The sequence below is a fragment of the Cervus elaphus genome, chromosome 17 (assembly GCF_910594005.1).
Source record: "Cervus elaphus chromosome 17, mCerEla1.1, whole genome shotgun sequence".
NCBI classification, from domain to species: Eukaryota; Metazoa; Chordata; class Mammalia; order Artiodactyla; family Cervidae; genus Cervus; species Cervus elaphus.
The window spans coordinates 21,725,947-21,734,585 of NC_057831.1; the positions used below are offsets into that span (position 1 = coordinate 21,725,947).

An 8,639-nucleotide genomic window follows, 5' to 3' on the forward strand; every position below is an offset into this window, starting at 1 on the left:
AGTTTACAGATAAGTAAAGGCTCAGAGAGAAAAAGCGTCTACAATCAAAGAACTGATTAAAGGCTCAATGAGTAGTAGAACCCAAGTTTATCTATATCAGCATGCGAGCACTTTACAGTAAGTAACATGATGTATCTTGCATAAATACCTAATTGAAAAATTTTCTTTTTGCCCTCAATTTCCTTCACAGCCACATGTTATTATGCAACTAAAATATCTTCTTTTAGATATTAGTGAACAATCAGCCTAGGAAAAAACTAGTATTGTTGTACAAGGAAGAGAGAGTTTGAGAAAAACTAGATCCAGACATATAGAGATTAATGAGAGAAAAAAGAACTATCTTTGCCACCACATATTCCTCCAGCTGGCCTATTTGTTCATGCACTTTATTCATTCCATGAATAAAATGTGCAAAAGTATTGTGTCCTCCTAGAGCTACAGTAATTATACAACTAAATACTTAATTGTAATTATGACAGGTGCTACAAAGGAGAAGTTTAGCGGCTGTGGGGGAAGATAAAAGGACACTGCTCAGTTTAGAAGCCCACTTAAGCTTTCCTTGAGGAAGTGATAATTGTGCTGACTTGAAAAATAACTAGAAATGAACCAATCAAACCGGGCGTGAGGAGAGGAGTCTTGTTTCAGGCAGAAGGAATTGCACAGGGGGAAGGCCAAAAGCAGGGCATCCCTGGTGGCTCAGATGGTAAAGAATCTGCCTTCAATGAAAGAGACCCAGGTTCAATTCCTGGTTGGGAAGATTCCCTGGAGAAGGGAATGAGTGAGTTGCCTGGAGAACTCACTTGCCTGGAGAATTCCATGGTCAGAGGAGCCTTGTGGTCTACAGTCCATGGAGTTGCAAGAGTTGGACATGACTGAGTGACTAACACTTCTGCTTCTAAGGCCAAAAGCAGAGATGGATGTGGCATAAGGCCAGTGCAGCTGTAACCCCAAAAGTTAATAGAATATAATCAGATGAGACTGGAAAGATAGGCAGGGATCCAGACATACAGGTCCTTGTAGGTCATACTGAGCCTGTTACTGGCTTAACCTATTGATTTAACCTGCTCAGGATCCATCCTCCCTTTTCTCATATGTTGATACTGTGATGTACTGATACTTTGATATTATCCTTGGGAAACTGTAAGTAGATAGGGGAGAAAAAGAACCAGGCATGACTTTCTTAACAGAAGAGAGGCCATCTTTGACCTATGCCATTTGGTGACCTAAGCCTGGCCACAATGCTTGCCCTTGAATGTGGAGTGCTAAGTTACTTAAGTTTTGTCTGACCCTTTGCAACCCCATGGACTGTAGCCTGCCAGGCTCCTCTGTCCACGGGATTCTCCAGGCAAGAATAATGAACTGGGTTGCCAGGCCCTTCTCCAGGGGATCTTCCTGACCCAGAAAATGAACCTGGGTCTCTTACATTGGCAGGCGGGTTCTTTACCACTAGTGCTCCCTGGGAAGCCTGCCCTTAAACAGGTCTCAGTAATAATTTTCAACTTTTCAGGCAAGAGAAGTAACCATAGCAAAATAATATATCAGTTGTATAGACTCCCAGTTCTGTTTCAGTGGTAAAGATGAGCCTGAAACATTCAACTCCCAGATCATCCTGAACCTAAAGAAGGATGATGTTGACATTTTCTGACCCTCATGACTTCAGTCAACTAAAGCTTGGACTCTGTCAATGGTCCATGTCAACTACCCAAGTGCCTGCATCAATGTCCATGTGCCCTTAGCTTTAAATTCCCCCAGTTTTGCTGTTCAGGGAGACACTGCTTCAGGAAAGATCCCCAGTGTTCTCTTTACTTACTTCAAGAGCTAATAAAGCCTTCTTTTTGAAACAGGAAAGAAGGGGACAGGGTACAACATTTAAAAGAATGACATAGCCCAAGGACACAACATAAACTGGCCTAAGATGGTAGACTAGTCAACTCCCACTAGACCTTGAGCATCAGTATGCACTCACTGTAACACACAGCAAACTAAATGATACCCCACAGGTGCCAAGAAAGGAAAATCGGCCACTGCTTCCACTTTCTCCCCCTCTGTTTGCTTCTATGAATGATGGGATCGAATGCCATGACATTAGTTTTTTGAATGCTGAATTTCAAGCCAGCTTTTTAAGTCTCTTCTTTCACCTTCATTAAGAGGCTCTTTAGTTCCCCTTCACTTTCTGCCATTAAAGTGGTCTCATCTATATATCTGAGGTTGTTGTTATTTGTGGTCTCATCTCTGTATCTGAGGTTGTTGATATTTCCCCTGGAAATCTGGGTTCCAGCTTGTGATTCATCTAGCTTGGCATTTCACACGATGTACTCTGCATAGAAATTAAATAAGCAGGGTGACAATATACAGCCTTGTACTCCTTTCCCAATTTTGAACCAGTTACTTGTTTCCTGTCTGGTTCTAACTGTGGCTCCCTGACCTGCATATAGGTTTCTCAGGAGGCAGGTAAGGATATGGTATTCCCATCTCTTTAAGAATTTTTCAGTTTGTTGTGATTCACACAGTCAAAGGATTTACATAGTCAATAAGGCAGAAGTAAATATTTTTCTGGAATTTCCTTGCTTTCTCCTTGATCCAACAGATGCTGGCAATTTGATCTCTGGTTCTTTTGTCTTTTCTAAACCCAGCTTGTACATCTGAAAGCTCTTAGTTCACATACTGCTGAAGCCTAACTTTGAAATAGCAGGGCAAACTTCAGAAAGAATGAACCTCATTCTTTCTATGAAGAATGTCCTCATAACCTGAGGACACAACATAAATGAATTGGAATCAAATGGGTCCAAGATGACAGACAAGTCAACTTCAGACTAGACCATGATCCTCAATCAACAAGCTAAATGACACAGCCAGAGGCGCCATGATAGTTCCAAGTCACTGTCAAAAAAAAAAAAAAAAAAAAGTGGGCAATGGCTCATTTCCTGGAAATCTCCACCCTTTCCCCAAAATAGTTGGAATAATCCTCCCACTCATTAGCCTATGAAATTACCCAGCCCATAAAGGCTAACCATGCCAGATTTCAGGGCCATCACTCTCACCCTCTGTGATGGCCCACATTCTGTCTGTGGAGTGCCTTTCTCTATAAATTAATCCACTTCTTACCTATCACTTTGTCTCTCACTGAATTCTTTCTGAGATGAGACATCAAGAATCTGAGCTTCATTAGGTCCTGAAACCAGATACAGTAGGTTTTGGCTGTGTTTGAGTCCTGGCCACATGGGTTCAAGTTCCAATCTAAGGTAAATAAATGGCTTCAGCTTGAAGGCTTTTGAGTATAACCTTGCTAGCATGTGAAATGAGCACAACTATGTGATAGCTTGAACATTCTTTGGCATTGCCCTTCTTTTGGACTGGAATGAAAACTGACCTTTTCCAGTCCTATGGCCATTGCTGAGTTTTCCAAAGTTGCTGACATATTGAGTGCAGCACTTTAACAGCATCATCTCTTAGGATTTTAAATAGCTCAGCTGGAATTATCTTCAGTAGCTTTGTTCCATCAGAAGACCTCAAAGATATTATGTATACTTCTTGAGTAGGAACCAGGACCCTACCCCAAGGCGACACTATTGTTTCCTTGACTACTCCTCTCATTTCTGCATTCCCTCCCTTCTGTGATTAGTAACAGTTTGAAGATTGGGAAAGGAGTACATCAAGACTGTATATTGTCACTCTGCTTACTTAACTTATATGCAGAATACAACATGTGGAATGCTGGGCTGGATGAAGCACAAGCTGGAATCAAGATTGCTGGGAGAAATATCAGTAACTTCAGATATGCAGATGACACCACCCTTATGGCAGAAGGTGAAGAGGAACTAAAGAGCCTCTTGATGGAGGTGAAAGAGGAGAGTGAAAAAGCTGGCTTAAAGGTCAGCATTCAAAAAACAAAGATCATGGCATCTGACCCTATCACTTCATGGCAAATAGAAGGGGAAACAATGGAAACAGTGACAGACTTTATTGTTTTGGACTCCAAAACAATTTTGACTGCAGGCGTGAAATTGAAAGACGCTTGCTCCTTGGAAGAAAAGCTATGACAAACCTAGACAGTATGTTAAAAAGCAGAGACATTACTTTGCTGGCAAAGGTCCATATAACCAAAGCTATGGTTTTTCCAGTAGTCATGTACGGATGTGAGAGTCAGACCATAAAGAAGGCTGAGTGCAGAAAAATTGATGCTTTCAAACTGTGGTGTTGGAGAAGATTCTTGAGCATCACTTAGACTGCAAGGAGGTCAAACCAGTCAATCCTAAAGGAAATCAATCCTAAATATTCATTGGAATGACTGATGCTGAAGCTAATGCTGGGAAAGATTGAAGGCAGGAGGAGAAGGGGATAATAGAGGATGAGATAGTTGGATGGCATCACTGACTTGATGGACATGAGTTTGAGCAAACTCTGGGAGATGGTGAAGGACAGGGAAGCCTGGCGTGCTGCAGTCCATGGGGTCACAAAGAGTCAGACACAATTGAGTGACTGAACAACAACAGTTTGAACTTGCCCTGTGGAATTCAGGGAACGCTGGGGAGGCTGAATGAACTCTATTGCCTACTAATAAGAAAGAGGGATATGAAAAAGACTTTTCCCTGGGAGGGTTGCACAGAGTCCTGCTCCATTTCAGCTTCTTGGAGGATATAGAACCAAAAGACACAACCAAGCCAAAGAGCAGGAGAAGGAAGGATTTATTACTTGCAGCCAGACTCCTCAAACTGGCACATGAGTAAAGAGGGCAGGGCACAACCTTTGAAAGAATAACATAGCCTGAGGACTATGAACACTACAAAGACTGATTTGAACCAAATGGATTCAAAATGGTCAACAGAGTCAACAACTTCCACTAGATCTTAAGCCTCAGTATATGCTCTATATAACAGCAACAAGCTAAATGACACACCTACAAGGCCAGGATGGTTCTAATGACCACCAAAGACCAAAAAAGTGGGTGGGGCCCAATTCCTGGAAATCTCTGCCTCTTTCCCCAAATAGCTTGAATAATCCTCCCACTCATTAGCCTGTGAAATTACCCAGCCCATAGAAACTAACCATGCCATATTTTGAGGCCACCTTGCCTTTTGAGATGGCCTACATTCTGTCTGCGGAGTGTGTTTCACTCTAAAATCTGTCACTGAGCTTCATTATGTCCTGAAACTAGGTGTGTGATTTCAGTTAAAAGTTTGTGGGTTTTGGCTGGGTTTGAGTCCGGGCCATGTGGATTCAAGTCCCAGTCAGAGTTAGGTTTCAGAACAGCAAAATTGGGGAAGTTTTAAGCTAAGAGTACATGTCAATTCATGCACAGAGGAGAGTTCAGCATAGAATTGGGACAAAGATTGTCAGAGTCCAAGCTTTAGTTAATTGAAGTCATGAGGGTCAGAAAAGGTCAACTTTATCACTCCTTAGATTCCAATTGATCTGGTAGTTGAGCACCAGAGTGGAGGGATTTAAATTCTGCAAAACAGCTCAAGACAGTGCTTTAGGCTTGTCTTTACCACTGAAATAGAACTGGGGTTCTTTACAACTGGTTTGTTATCTTTGTTATTGTTACTTTTCTTGCCTGATGAGTTTGTCCTTCTGTTCCCTTAAGATCAGTATTACTGAGGCCTGTCCAAGGGCAAGCATTGTGGGCAGGTTTAGATTAAGGAAAAAAAATGGCTTAGGCCAAACTGGCCTCTATTCTGTTGAGAAAACCATACCTGATTCTCTTTTACCAGGGATCCCCTACCCTATCTGCCTACATTGCTTTAGCTGAGAAATGAAACATAACAATTGATTATCTATCTGTAGTATCTTGGGATTCAGAGCATGGGTCTACTGAGACTGGAGATTTGAGGATGTGTTTTTTTTTTTTTTTTAAATCAATAAAGTACTGGTTCCTTCTTGTGAGTTTTAGTGAGGTCCTTTAAGAAAGGGACAAGCTGCAGTTAACATTGGTTTGTCTGAAAGCAGTGAAAACACTAATAGCAGCCCCTGAGCCCTTATCCTGAAATCCCAACCAGCCAGGAGTCAGAAACTTTATAGCTGGAGTTTGGAAAGTAAAGTCCTCTGTTCCAGTCTAAATTTAGTGCTGGCAAAAGTGGGGAGGGTAGAATGAAATTAGAAGATAAGATTGAATCAGGAGCTGCACCCACATCTGTTGACAGAGCACCAAGGTTAATTGTTAGAAGACAGAAACTGTCCCTTTAGGATCTGGAATCAAGGATTAGGCTGAAGTACCAACACTGGTTTTTGTTGCTAACTCCCTGAATTTATAGGAAACGTGGTTGAGTTTACTAAACTCAACATTTTGTTGAGTTTACTAAACTTTTAAGGAACTTGGGTTTCCAGAGAAACTTCAACACCCATAAACTCAAGGCTGTGATTGCTCAACTCCCAAGGCAGTACTCAGCCAGGATCCTAAACCCACACTAACAGAAATAGCACCAGGAGAAGGCTATGAAGACCAGGAAGTAAACACTCCCCAGTGCCTTTCTCAGCGATGGCCAATAGAGGACAAATGACTAGCAAAATCCTCTTAGAGGACACATCCTGGAGTAGACAAAAGGTTCTCAAGAAATTCACTCCAAAACCAGAACAAGAGATCTCTCTACTCCTGTCCTGCAAACAGTCCGTTGTAAGCTGCTACCCCTCCCATTTCCTCTTTTTCAAGTAGAAATTCTTATGGTAGCTATTTTGTTTCCTCCTCACAAATATATGTTTATTGGAGATGATTAAATATCATTGTGCAAGAAGTTTCTGAGCCAGGAGAAATGCACATTAACAAGAGTCTAGACTCAGCCTAGGAGCAGTAGCTGGGTAACAAGTGCATGGTGCTGGTAACATGTGTTTTTGATTCCACATGATATTATTGCTTAATGTAAGCTTGGGGAATTTTTGAATTTTTAGGTATAAGAAAAAGATGTGTGGATGGTGTGCAGCTAGGAGGTGGACTATAATAAACGTCTGTGTTTTGACCTATCTGGAATCCATTTCTTCTAGGTCTGCTCCCTGATTTTCCCAAAGGAACTACTCTTAACTTTCATTACATGTGAATAGGTGAATCTGATTTCACTTTGAGCTTCAGACATGGCCAACCAAAACATTGTAAACCTCTGACTTCAGTGATCGATTCTGGACATCTGAACCATATGTTGATATCTAGGCCAGTTAAATCAAAAGAAACAAAACAGTTCTGGAGCTGGGTAAGAGTCAATTTCTTTCTGTTGGGATTGTTGTGAACATAGAATATAAGCCTGGGTTTTCAAGTACCTATCATAAATGATGAACCTACCTGACAATAAAACTAAAATAGACAAATGAGAGCATTTGACTCATTTGAGTCACTTCCATCTAGCTGAACCTAAAAATAATCTATCTTTGAATTTTTTTCATTATGTGAATCAATCCCCTGCCTCCACTTCCCACTTTCTTGGGGGATAATCTAGATGATCTAGATTATGTTGGGTTTATTTTCTTTCCAACTGAAAGACTCTTTAACCCAAGTGCAACTGGAAGTCATGAAGTGGATTTAATCAGGGATGTGATCATGTTTGGGCTTCCCAGGCAGCCCAAGTGGTAAATAATTCGACTACAATGCAGGAGACATGAGACACAGGTTCTATCCTTGGGTTGGGAAGATCCCTTGGGGAAGGGCATGGCAACCCACTCCAGTATTCTTGCCTGGAGAATCCCATGGACAGAAGAGCCTGGCTGGCTACAGTCCCTTGGGGTCACAAAAGAGACAAAACTCAGCGACTAAGCAACAACAACAAAAGTGAAGTATATAACTTGTGAAGTGGTAGTTGCTCAGTCATGTCCAACTTTTTGCAACCCCATGGACTGTAGTCTGCCAGGCTCCTTTGTCCATGGGATTTCCCAGGCAAGAATACTGGAGTGAGTAACCATTTCCTTCTCCAGGGGATCTTCTCCTGACCCAGGGATCAAACCTGGGTCTCCTGCATTGCAAGCAGTGTCTTTACCATCTGGGTCACCAGGGAAGCATACAACTTGTAGACCTCATTTTAAATTTCATTGCTCTCCATTTCATCTCCTTTCCCTACTGTGGCTGAATTGTGGACATGATGATAAGAGCCAGTGTTGACTATGAGCCATGAAGATGAGGCCAACACTCTAGAGGAGGCAGAACAACAAGGTAGAAGTAACCTGGATCCCTAAGTGACAACCTGGATTGGAGCCACCTTCCTCCCTGGGACAACCCATGAGAAATAAACTGTTTTATCTAAAGCATGGTATCTTGGTGGCTCTTTAATACATCAGTTTAGTGCGTACATCCATCAGATGGAATGGATTATTATTTCCAAATAATGTGTGTGTAGCAGATTAGGTGACCAAAAGCTAAACAAAAATCTAACTTTTTCTTTATTCTCAGGATATAGAGGAAATACCCTCTATGCCAGTGTCTGTCAAACTTTAGAATACATAAAAATTTCCTGGGGAGCTTGTTTAGAAAGATGATTTTGTATTCTATTCCCAGAGATTTTCATTTACTAGGGCTGGAGTATGGTCCAGGAGTCTGCATTTTTAAAAAACACCCCAGATAACTGTGATATAAGTGGTCTGAGAAACTTTATTTGTAGAAGATCTGTCAACACTGTGCATGAAAGATTATGATTGCTTTATGAAAAGTAGGAATATGTAACAGA

The 8,639-nt window shown here is 41.5% G+C and overlaps 1 long non-coding RNA gene across 2 annotated transcripts; it reads left to right on the top strand.

Annotated features, from left to right (window-relative positions):
• On the top strand, window positions 1–8,193 carry LOC122673571. 2 transcript variants are annotated; one of them, XR_006334721.1, is made up of 3 exons: window positions 1–117; window positions 6,976–7,178; window positions 8,066–8,193. It is a non-coding gene; the product is annotated as an uncharacterized LOC122673571 (long non-coding RNA). The 2 variants fall into 2 exon arrangements; XR_006334722.1 differs by lacking the exon at window positions 1–117 and adding an exon at window positions 6,181–6,610.
• The last annotated feature ends 446 nt before the right edge of the window (window positions 8,194–8,639 follow it).